A 10,859-nucleotide genomic window follows, 5' to 3' on the forward strand; every position below is an offset into this window, starting at 1 on the left:
GCTTATTTTGACTAAGAAATACCGCTTCGCTCAGCACAATATTGCAGTGACTGTTTGGGGGGAAGTGGCTGCTATTGGCAGTCCTCTCACTGCAGGCAGCAGACAACAATCCTTTCTCTTTGCTCTATCAATAGAACACAGCAGCTCATCTGGAAGCGGGAGGGGAAATAACCTGTTTTGTGCATTGCTGTGCTAAGTTCCGCCAGGAAAGCCAGTGTGCCATATGCAGAACACTCTTACCTTGGGAAGAGTTGAAATTAGGGGAAGAGGCAGAGAGATGCATGGCAGCTCCAGAATGTGGGCAGCAGCACAAGCCTGCATAGGCCCCAGGGCCACAGCCCTGAGCCATGAGCAGAGAGAGAACATTTTTGTCCAGCTGATTCCATCCCCTGGGTGTGCTCAGACCTTTGCCACTTACAGCACTATCTCCTTTCATGGCCCTGTCTGTGTTTTTGTCCATTTTAGAGAGCTCACTGAAAGGACTGCATGCTTTTTGATTTGAGGGGGAAATTGAACTTATCCCAGCTGAGGTAAGTGGGTAGCTTCTTACACTTGCTACCTCAGTCTGTACAATGCAGTGTGAATCAGGTCTGCGCCCGGGTTTGAGTGGAGAGGTGAAAGCAAACAACAAATCTCTTTGGGGAAAGTGCTGGGTCTTTCAGTCCTAAGTTTCAGACAACCCCAGTATGAAACGGTTGCATCTCAGTAAGCGTGGGCAGCTGATGTCATTACTTAAACCGTTCATGCTCTTTGATTGGTGGTCTTTTCTGGCTAGTTCCTTGGGTTGCTTTTGTGCTCTGGTTTTGAGAAATAAGAGAGGCACACTGCAGCTATAAACAGTACAGAACAGCAGAGCTTTCTCAGGTGGTGCTGTGAGTGAATATCCAGAGAGGATCAGGAAAATTTGTGCCAAACCACTGCATGGCAAGAAATTGTGTTTCTGTGAATGACCTCTTGTAAATATAATATTTCTGATTCTCTCTTTTGTCTCATCAAGCTTTTGAAACCATGGAAAACCACTAGGCTGCGAGATGGAAGGCGGAAGAGATCTTTACGGAGAAGTTTGCCAGTGGATCCCATAAGAAGCTCCTTGAGGACATCTGAGCCAACTGTCACAAAAGACTTTCAGAAGCTGCCTGCTGTCAACTCCACGGTGTTCGTTGGTTGAGCCCCAAGGGGTGAAGGCAGACGCTTATTCTGAGAAGATGTACATAAAAGACGTTTACAGAACATGGCCCAGTCCCAGCTTGTCACACAGACTGGCCACTTCCCTGATCCTGGAGGGGATGTCTGGGGCTCCAGAGACTACTCACTGCGGTGGTTCCATTTGTGCCTAAGGTCTAATGTTGGGAGCCATGGCCCTTTCTTGAGATTATACGCAGAGTTTTCTCTCTTACTGAATTTTAACTCTAGAATCTTCATAGGTTTTTCCCCACTCTCCAAGATGTGCTTGAGTCGAGGGCTGGGAGCTGGAGGCTCTGCCCTTCACATTCCAGTTTGCCCTGTCGGTCGCTCCGCCTGCGCAGTGTTTGTTCCCTCTCATCCTCCCTGCAGTGGAAAGCATGGGATGAAGAGAACTTCGACTAGGACCTAACACTGTTTCACCACTGAGATAAGAGGCCATAGGACTCTGAAAGGCAGTGCAAACTGGCTGACTATTGACTGAAGCAGATGCTGGCCAGGCATGTCTATCAGCCACCCCAAAGCCATCCTGAAGCCATTCTAAAGCATTCAAATGGCAGTGCTTTCCGTTGTTAGTGTTGTGCATTGTTTTATGTATGCCTGGGGATTATTTTTATTTCAAAAACAGCCTTAATCATTCCACTTTTATTTATGCGTATACCTCATCAGCACCCAGCAACTGGGGATTTGGATTTATTTTAAATTTTGTTTTTGTGAGGTTCTTTTTTGTTCTCTGTTTTTGTTTTTTACTTTGTATCGAACATACTGTTTTTCCTCTTTGCTTTGTCCTGCGTTAGCACACGGACTGTTGTCGGTAGAAGCAATAGAGTGCAGAAGGCTACAAAAAAAGAGCACAATCCAGTGTGATGAGATCAGGAGAGCTTGCCTCTGCCATCCTCCTTCCTACTACTACTGTGCAATTCAAGTCCTTCTTAAGCCATTACCAGTGGGCATGCTCAGAACGATGGAGGAGCTCCCTGGGGGCAGGATGTCTCTGAACCTGCTGGCGAGGAGCTCCTGGCACTGTTACCCACGAGAGCCGAAAGGAAACCCTGTGAAACGGCTCCTCTTTTCCTTTGCTGTAAAGAATCCAGCAAGTTGTATGGATGCTCTGGCTCCCATTTGTCTGCGCTGTCTGTTTCCTGCCCGTCTCTCGTCCACACTGAGCATGCTCAAGAGCAACAATTCATTGGTGTGACCCATAGGAGCTTCCATTCACCGTGGGTAACAGCAAAATGATTCTCATGTCTAATGTTCTATGCAATGAAATAACAAAACAAAAAAAAGTTTAAAAAAACAACTGTTAATATTTAATAAGTTCAATGTTATGTATAAGGATTTAATTGCAAATGTGCTATTGAGAAACTGGATAGGTATCTTTATATCGAACACCTGTGCGTATGAAGTTTTCAATTAGTGGCATGCTTGACCCATCCGAGGGACACTTTTGCCAAAGGGTAGCCATAGAGCCGGTGACTGTCTCTGTCTGTTGTAGAGCATGGCTTGCTACTTCTCTGCACGGTTTCATCTATTTAGAATGCTTGCCGTTCTTTGCTTGGGGTTTTTTTTCCCTCTCTCTCTCTCTCCAGTTGGTTTATCATCACTTCTGAATGCCATTAGCAGATTTATGCACTTGTTATTGAAGGCCTGTCAGTGACACCATGAAGCATAATTATCCTGCAGAATGTAACACCAGATGTTTCCCATGGAACTCCATTAACTATTGGTCCTTTGCCACATCCTTCCCTGGAGTAGCCATTAGTGTCCAGTTCAAGGGGCTTCCTGGGCTTTCTTGAGACCTGAAGCACATTCCTCCTGGCCAAAAAAATATTAAGCCCAAATTCTATCTTGGTTCAAGAGCACCACAGACTGGGGGAGGTGTTCCAAGACTCAGTTACCGCAATAAATTCTGCATGGACAATTTGAGCAGTGTGGCATCAGTTGGTGCAAAGAAAGCACCTTATTCCCCTCCCCTAAGTTCAGGACCTGGGAAACAGCAGTGATGTCTGCTGTTCCCACAAGCACAATGTTAATGAATAAAGACCTACTAAACAGCAGCTCCTGACAATGGGAGGCTGACAGCCACTGAGCGGTGCAGTTTAAGCTGAAGTAGGTTCCGGAATAGAGACTGTTCCAACTCACTTCCACCATACCAAGCACCCTTTGGTGCAATGATGGTGCTGGGCCTTTTCTTCCATGGTTAGACTCAAAGGCAGAGCTCTGCAAAAACTGTATGAACTTTTCCTGACAGAGGAGAAGGGGAAAGGTTAAGAGGCAACTACTGTACCTCTGTTACATGAGAGGTTCTTGCAAACACAGAAGTTTGTGACATTTTAAAGAGAACCTGACAGATCAGTGAGTCTAAGGGCCGCATCACCCGTTTTGTGGAGGCAAACCTGGGTACCAACTGGACACTCAAGGAGCAGCAGCTCACCAGGACTCCCTGACTCATATTCCTGGTCTATTTGATACTTAAAACACACTTGCAAATGTGTTTCACGCTTTCACGTTTTTCTATTTTATGTGAGCGCTTAAAAAAGGAGCATGTTGAAAAAGGAATGTATGCTGTGGCCCTTAGGCAGCTGGGGGTTGGAATCACACGAGCTCTCTACAGTAATTAATCCAGGTCTGCATTATTTTGATATAAGCCTTAATGTTACAAGAGACTCATGTGAACAGCTAGCATATAGTGTGGTTCATCTTCTAACTAAAAAGAAAAGAGGACTGTGACACTATAAGCAAAACTGTAAAGGCAGACATGCTTGCATGGTTCCCATGGAGTGCACTTAGGGAAGACTCACACTTTGCAATGTCTTTGGCCAGCAGTGGCCTCTCCTTGTCATCTTAGAGAGCACATTCACACAGCAATTGCCTGCGCTCCTAGTTTGTCACTATGGTGCCCAACTAGAGATCTGGCCAAAAGCCTTAGAAAACGCAGGTCCCTTTTTGCCTGGGACACCTATGCAATGAGAACCAGTGTCTGCCTGAGGGAGACACAGTCATCCCCACCAGCTGTGTGGATGGATGATGGGGACCAGGGTCAAAGTCTACAGGGTAGAAGCTACACGGGCAATGCAACTGCACCCGATACCCAAATGGGTCTGGTGCAGACATGATGTTGAGCTGCTAATGTAAAAATATTAGTAGGAAGGTCTGTTGATGGTAGTTCAGTTGTTTGCTAAGAACCCAGCTTCTCATTCAAGATGCAGGTATACTGCCTACACAACCTTTGGCACTATCTTCCCCTCCTGCTCTGGTACCATTGAGTGACCTCTAAGCCTTAAGTTATTCCTTCTCATGGATTACAAGGTGGGGAAAGTTATCATATGTATGTAGACTAGAGGCTTTCTTCTAAAGTAGCCAAGCCAGGGTATTTTACCAGCATGGAATGCTTTGTAGAACAAAGGCCAATCATTTGATACAGCAGTTGGGTTAGGACGTGCATGTAGGAGATAAAGGCAGAGGCCATGCTTTCAAGCTGGCTGCCTCTTGAATTCCTTGCACTGTTGAATTGGTTACTCTACTAATAAAAGCATAAGCAGGTACTTGGGCCCTACCTCACTGTGCTGTCTCATTGGAGGAGACCAGAAAATATCTCCTTAGCTTCAGAGAATGCTAGTTGAGTTTTCCATGGGCAAGGAAACTGCACACTCGCCTTGCTGGCAATCACCCATTGTAAAGACCCAGTTTTGGCAGCAGTCTGCGTACCTGTTTGGTTCATCTTGGAGTTGTGGCCACCATAGCAGTCATGGAGTTCATGGATCTTTCTGATGATAGACAGACTGGAAATAATTCCAAGTAGAAGGGGTGGCAGCTACTCATAGTGGACCTACATCCAGGATGGAAGGCTTGGTTGGTAAGCATATGTTCTTGGCAGCTGCTTCAGCCAGGATGGCAAGCTGGGGTAGAGACTCCCAAAATGGAGATTTGCTTCCAAGTTGAGTCAAACAAGGCATTTGGTAGCAACAACTGCAAGTTTCTCCACCCAGCTCCTTCCCTGCCACTCAGGCCTCCCCTGTCCCGCCACCCCCCAAAATATACAATGGATTACCCACAATGACAAGTGCAAAATCTGAGGATGCTTCTTCAGGGCTCTAGGTTGAATTTGTGTCCCCTACAGGTTTTCTCAACAGTGGCTGCTACAACCTCCCTCCCTCCCTTCCATTGTAAATATTTGTACAGTGTGTAAAATAATAAAACTAAATTAAAAATCTCATGTGGTATGAAGAAAAAGAAAGAAAAACAACAACTCACAGGCCCCTTTTCAGGGGCTCCCATCTCACCAACCAGCACACCTGCCAATTCTTGCTTTTGTGTACAAAAGATCAACAAACAAAGCCTGGTGTTTGTGACTGGCTCCTTTGGACTGTTCCTCTTCTTGCAAAGCATAGCAGAGTCTTGTAGAGTTGTTGTGGCTGTCACATGACATGTACCTTCCATGCCCTCGTCCTGCCTCCCATGTATCTTGAGTTGTTCCCTTATCTCTTTTTTATTTTTATTATCTTGGAGGCAGGAGGGGTTCTGTATAAAAATTATTTTAAAAAATACCAACCACCACCCATCAAACAAAAGAAGAAGTTTACAATTGTAAGTGCAATGACCTAAATCCTTTATCTGAACATTGTAAATGATGTGTGTGTCCTGCTGTGCTCTGTGAGAACTTGTAGTATTTCAGTGTACCACCTCATGTATTGTGATTCCGTATGGGAAGTTGCCCTACAAGGTATTTCTGTGGAAAACAGAATAAAAGGACTTAATATGATTCACAAGGCTGAGTCCCTGCCTGCTGGGGGCACATAAAGTTAGGGTGGTCCCTGCCCCGGGGGGGGGCATTACCTAGATTTGAATGCGGTGTGAACCTTCCTTGCTTCTCCATACACTTCCTTCTAGAGTCTAGTTTTCAGATTGGTGGTACAGCCAGTGCTATTTTTTCTAGAAAAGGAGGTGCTGGAACTCTCTTACAATGGCAATGGTGCCCACCTGAAAGGTGCCAAAACAGAGTTCCGCTTAGTTCTGTTTGTGGGAGGGGGGAAGCCCTGGGTATAGCCATATCTGGACAGCATTCCTTCAGACTATGGAAGACAATTCCCATAGCTGAATGTAACTCAAAATGGCCTGGACACACAGAAAACTAGATTGTGAGAAGGGTGCTTGCAGGGGATTCAACCCTGTGAGCCCCACTCTGTACTGAAATGGTGCTGGCCAGATGCAGGTTTGCCACCACTCTCATAACGAAGCCAAAACTGATGAGCATCAGTCGCTGCCTTATAGATTACAGCTGTCACAGACCTAGTCAGCATGTGAGGCTGCCATGGACAAATTAGTCTGGGTCTTTCCCAATTCTAAAAGGAGAGCTGTACCAGCTGGAAAGGGCCATCTATACACCAGCCATCCTGACCACAGTGTACCACCCTGAGTGTATCCAAAGGAACATGTGACACAAGTATTACAATCAGCCATCTAGCTGTATGTCCACAGGGTCAATTTGTGTGATCAGTCCCCCTCGGGAGAAAAAAAAGGGGGAGGGGAGAGCATCCAGAATGGTTGTGTGTACAGTGTGCTTCTCCCTTTGCACTAAATAACATTTCTGCATTACTGAAAAATCCCAGAGAAAAGCCAGGCTTTAATTGGGAATGGGGGCTGTGGCTGATGTCTCTTTTACTGCATCCATAAGCATAATGTTGCAACGCCAGGCCAACCCAACAAGCAGTATATATGGATACCTCAGGCATCAGAAACCTGCCCTAGGGGTGGGGAGGGGTTACAGACGGAGAGATATATCCAGTGGAGTCTTGACTGATGAAAGCAGACAGTTTTCATCAGCTGCTGTAGCTGCAGCTGTCACAGATCTAGTCACACCATGAGTGCCCAAAGCCTGCTCCCATCATTCCCAGATTCCCTGCTACATCACATATTCCCAGGGCCTTTATAAGCATCAGTGACTTCCTGAGGATCCTGATTGGACTGACTTGCATCTTCATGACAGGTGAGCTCATGAAGTTGCTTCACATTGTCAGACACTGACTCCTGGTCCCACTAGTCCAATACTGTTTACTCTGGCGAACAGCAGCACCCCCACCTGAGCCTCATGCAAAGGTTTTTGCCAGCTCTGCTAGCAGAGGTCTCTAACTGGTGTCAGGGATTGAAACTGGGATTTCTGCACTTCCATGGAGTGACAGCCCTTCCTGTAAATCCAGACTTGCTGTGCCTAGATTTACTACTAATCCATTAATCACATCACCCTGCCGCATTCAATAGACAGAGTTCCAGGTCTTTCAGACAAATCCTTTAGGACAGGTAGCTGAGATCTGTGCTCCATCAGAAAGGTACCTGGTCTAGCCCCTGCAGTTGTCATCTGGGTAGTTATCAATAACGGACCCAGATAGAACATGTTACAGTAGTCTAGCCATGAGGTCACAAAAGTGCATTTGCTAGGTTTGGGTAGCATTAAAAAAGGTGTCCCAAACTGTAGCCAGATGCATCATAAGGCTATGAACCAGAAAAGCTAGAGGAGTCCCAGTCCCCCTTCCCCAAGATCTGCTTCCTTCGTTGCAGTCTTGCCAAGTGCAATCTTTGGTAGCCTCACATGGATGTAGCCCTTCATAGAAGAATCAAAGTAAGATGTAAAGGGCTGTATCCTAGCAGACTGATGACACACTGAACACTTCACAATCTCATTTAGCAGCTTCATGTGCACTTTCAAAAGGTGAGATACTTTGTTGGAAACTAATAAGATTCTAGAGCAGGACTCGCCAACACAGTGCCTGCAAAATGTTGGACTATTACTCCCATTAGCCTCAGCGAGCTTGGCCAGTGATCAGAGATAAGGGGAATTGTGATTCAACAACACTGCTATCCTAGAGGGGAAATGCCACGAGCAGATAGATTTATGCCCTACAAACCAGCAGTGAGTGAGACCACTCTAAAGGATACAAATAGCAGCAAGTCACTCAAACGATATGAACTATTTGATGAACAATGTGGAAGCCTGCAGAAAGGTTTCATGAGCTCAACAGGTGGAAATGGTTTGTTTCCACCTCAAGGTCAAGATCACTAACAAGGAGCACAAATGCTATGGCCAGGTTTGGGGGAGGAAAAGGGAAACATTTTTAAAGAGTCTAGAAAAATAAATGGTATTGGGAAACACAGAAGAAACAGAATCAAGGAGCCTTCCTTGGGGAAGGTTTAAAACTAATCCATCACTGGTTAGTAGCTAACATGCTACCTACCTACAGATGATGTTGGACTATACAGTTCCCATCTCTAACCACTGGCCATGCAGTGTTGGGAGCTTAAAGTTCAATTTTCAGAAGGCACCACTTTGGTTCTTGCTAGGGTGGGGAGCCTGGACCCAAGATTGAGTCTCTCTCTTCTTCTTTTTAACCAGGGACTGAATTACTGTGGGTTTAAGGCTGTCCAGCACTTTCCCAAAATAATCCCTCTGTTGTTGTTTTTTAAACCATAGCCAAAGGACCCAATTTCTGCCTGTTTCTATGTCTTTGTATGATTTTAGGCTGGGTTGTGTTATCAAAAAGAACGGCATCTTTTACTTCTCAGAATTGCTTCTGCTGCTTTTTCAGTGCGCGCACACACAGAGAGAGCTCAAATCGACTTCAGGTACAGCCATAGTTCATATCACATCCAAGCCTTTAAACAAGCACATTTAATGTATCTGTCAGGAATAGCATGGAAGAAGACACCCACCTGCTGCTGTCTCCAACCCTGCAAGGGCTTAAAGCTTCAAGGCCTGTCAAAGACATTGCTTCTCTCAGAAAGCCAATTACCCTGCCCCCTCTTCTTCTTTTAACTGTTTATCCCTCTCCCTTCATGTTACCATACCTGGGTCTCTCTCAGCCCACCCACCGCATATGGATGCAGCTCCCACTCAGTGCCTGCAGAACCATCTGCCACCGACTGCTTCCTGTTGCAGTTCAGCTGATTAGCAGCACACAGGAAGCGCCAATCTGGAAGGTGTGATTTGTCATTCCACTCCAGTCACCCTGCCGTGGGGCCAGCTTCCCACTCGGCTTTGCAGGGAGAGGTTTTCTGCTGACCCTGAGATATTGGCTGGCTGGATTAGCAGAGAAGCTGCTCCCATAGACCTTAAGCCATTATTAACAAGCTGGGAAAGGGTTGGTGCCTGCCTCCGACAGACACTGCCTCTTGCTAGGAGCCCCATCCATTCACATTTTCAAGCGGCTGCTTGCAAACCCAGGAGCTGCACAGCTTTCCTGTGGGAGTCACATGGCATGTGCTATTCCCCGTTCAAGTACTGGCGCAAGAACATTCAGTCCCACGCAGCCAGAGTTGGCAAGAGCTTGTGCGAGGCACCCCTTGTTTGCCAAGAGAGGTGTCTGCATTGATTCCATGGAGTCATGAAAGCGACGTGTGTGCCCTTCTGAGATGAAAGTACAGTGCATGAAGTGACAGCCAAAACCAAGCAAATCACTCTTCCTTTCCAAAGCTGCAGGTGCAGGGCACCCAAGCGGGTTAGATGGATGACTAGATCTGTTGCAAAGGCAAGACGAGAGGAACGGCTCAGGAACAATCTTACACAGTTGAATTATAAATACTTAACAGGGGAGGGGAGACCGTGAGGAATAATGGGATGCAGGAGTACCCATAGTTCAAGTGCCATACACACAAGAACCAATAGTCTCACTCTACAAACTTTTTGACCTATTCCATTTTCTATAACCCCTCCCTCCCTCTGCTGACTGCCAGCTGCCTGTTTTTCCCTCAAATGACACCCCTTTTGTCACCCTCCACTTCATGTGGTAAAATCAGCTCATCATAGCACCACATTGGACGACAGAGCAACTAGGGTCTTCTCTCTCCCCCTTGACTGCTGTCTAGCAGCATCACTAAGAACAGGATCCAGATGCTCAGTCCACTGGAGAACCCAGTGACCTTGCCCTCTTCCCAGTGGCAATGTCCCTTTATGAAAACAGCAGAGCTAAGCAATGCTTCAACATCTGCTAAGCACCACAAGAACAGATACAGTTGAAACAGGCACAACTTTCATTGAGCAACATCAGTGATGGTAAAGGGGCATCCAAGACCTGTTGTTGTTGTTTTAAAAAAAACTCTCTCACAGAAACATTTGCAAATGCTGAAGCAGCCCAGAGATTCATACCAGCACACAGTGCAGAAAACAATGGTAGCAACACAAACTGCAGCTCCATAATTGCTAAAACACAACCTAAATGGGTGAAGGAATTACAAGTGACTTTCACATGCAATGGAGACACAAAATGGACGAGGCTTTGATAATTGGCATGCCACCTGAATGCCTAGTGTGAGCCCCACACTGAATGGCATGTGGGTCTTTACTCGGCTGGACTTTACTCAAACATGCCTGAATGTCGCTGTGACTGAACTAGAGGTATCATCAAGCACACCAAACCTATGTCACTGCTTTTAAAAACAAACCTGTTTTCATTGTCATTAGGGCTGGTGTTTCAAAAACAAGTACATTCACAATTCAAGCTAGTAGCAGCAGAATTGCTGAACTTCATTTGACTTTTGCAAAGATAAAATTAAGATTGGAAGTAGTAGGTGGTTGAACAACCCTCACAAAAATGTAGGCTTTTCGTTCCAAGTTCCTGGCAGCCAGATGACTGCAGAAACGGCTTTCAAATTTGCTGCCTCCCCCCCACCCACACACAACCTACACA

The 10,859-nt window shown here is 46.1% G+C and overlaps 1 protein-coding gene across 1 annotated transcript in view; it reads left to right on the forward strand.

Moving 5' to 3' along the window:
* BSN (bassoon presynaptic cytomatrix protein) overlaps positions 1–2,968 on the forward strand; it is a 193,109-nt gene extending 190,141 nt beyond the window's left edge. Inside the window, exon 13 of the mRNA XM_033141862.1 lies at positions 998–2,968. The gene's annotated coding sequence lies outside the window, so the exon portion shown is untranslated. The remainder of the gene's footprint in view (positions 1–997) is intronic.
* Positions 2,969–10,859: the final 7,891 nt, after the last annotated feature.

Source organism: Lacerta agilis, chromosome 2, assembly GCF_009819535.1.
Source record: "Lacerta agilis isolate rLacAgi1 chromosome 2, rLacAgi1.pri, whole genome shotgun sequence".
NCBI lineage: Eukaryota > Metazoa > Chordata > Lepidosauria > Squamata > Lacertidae > Lacerta > Lacerta agilis.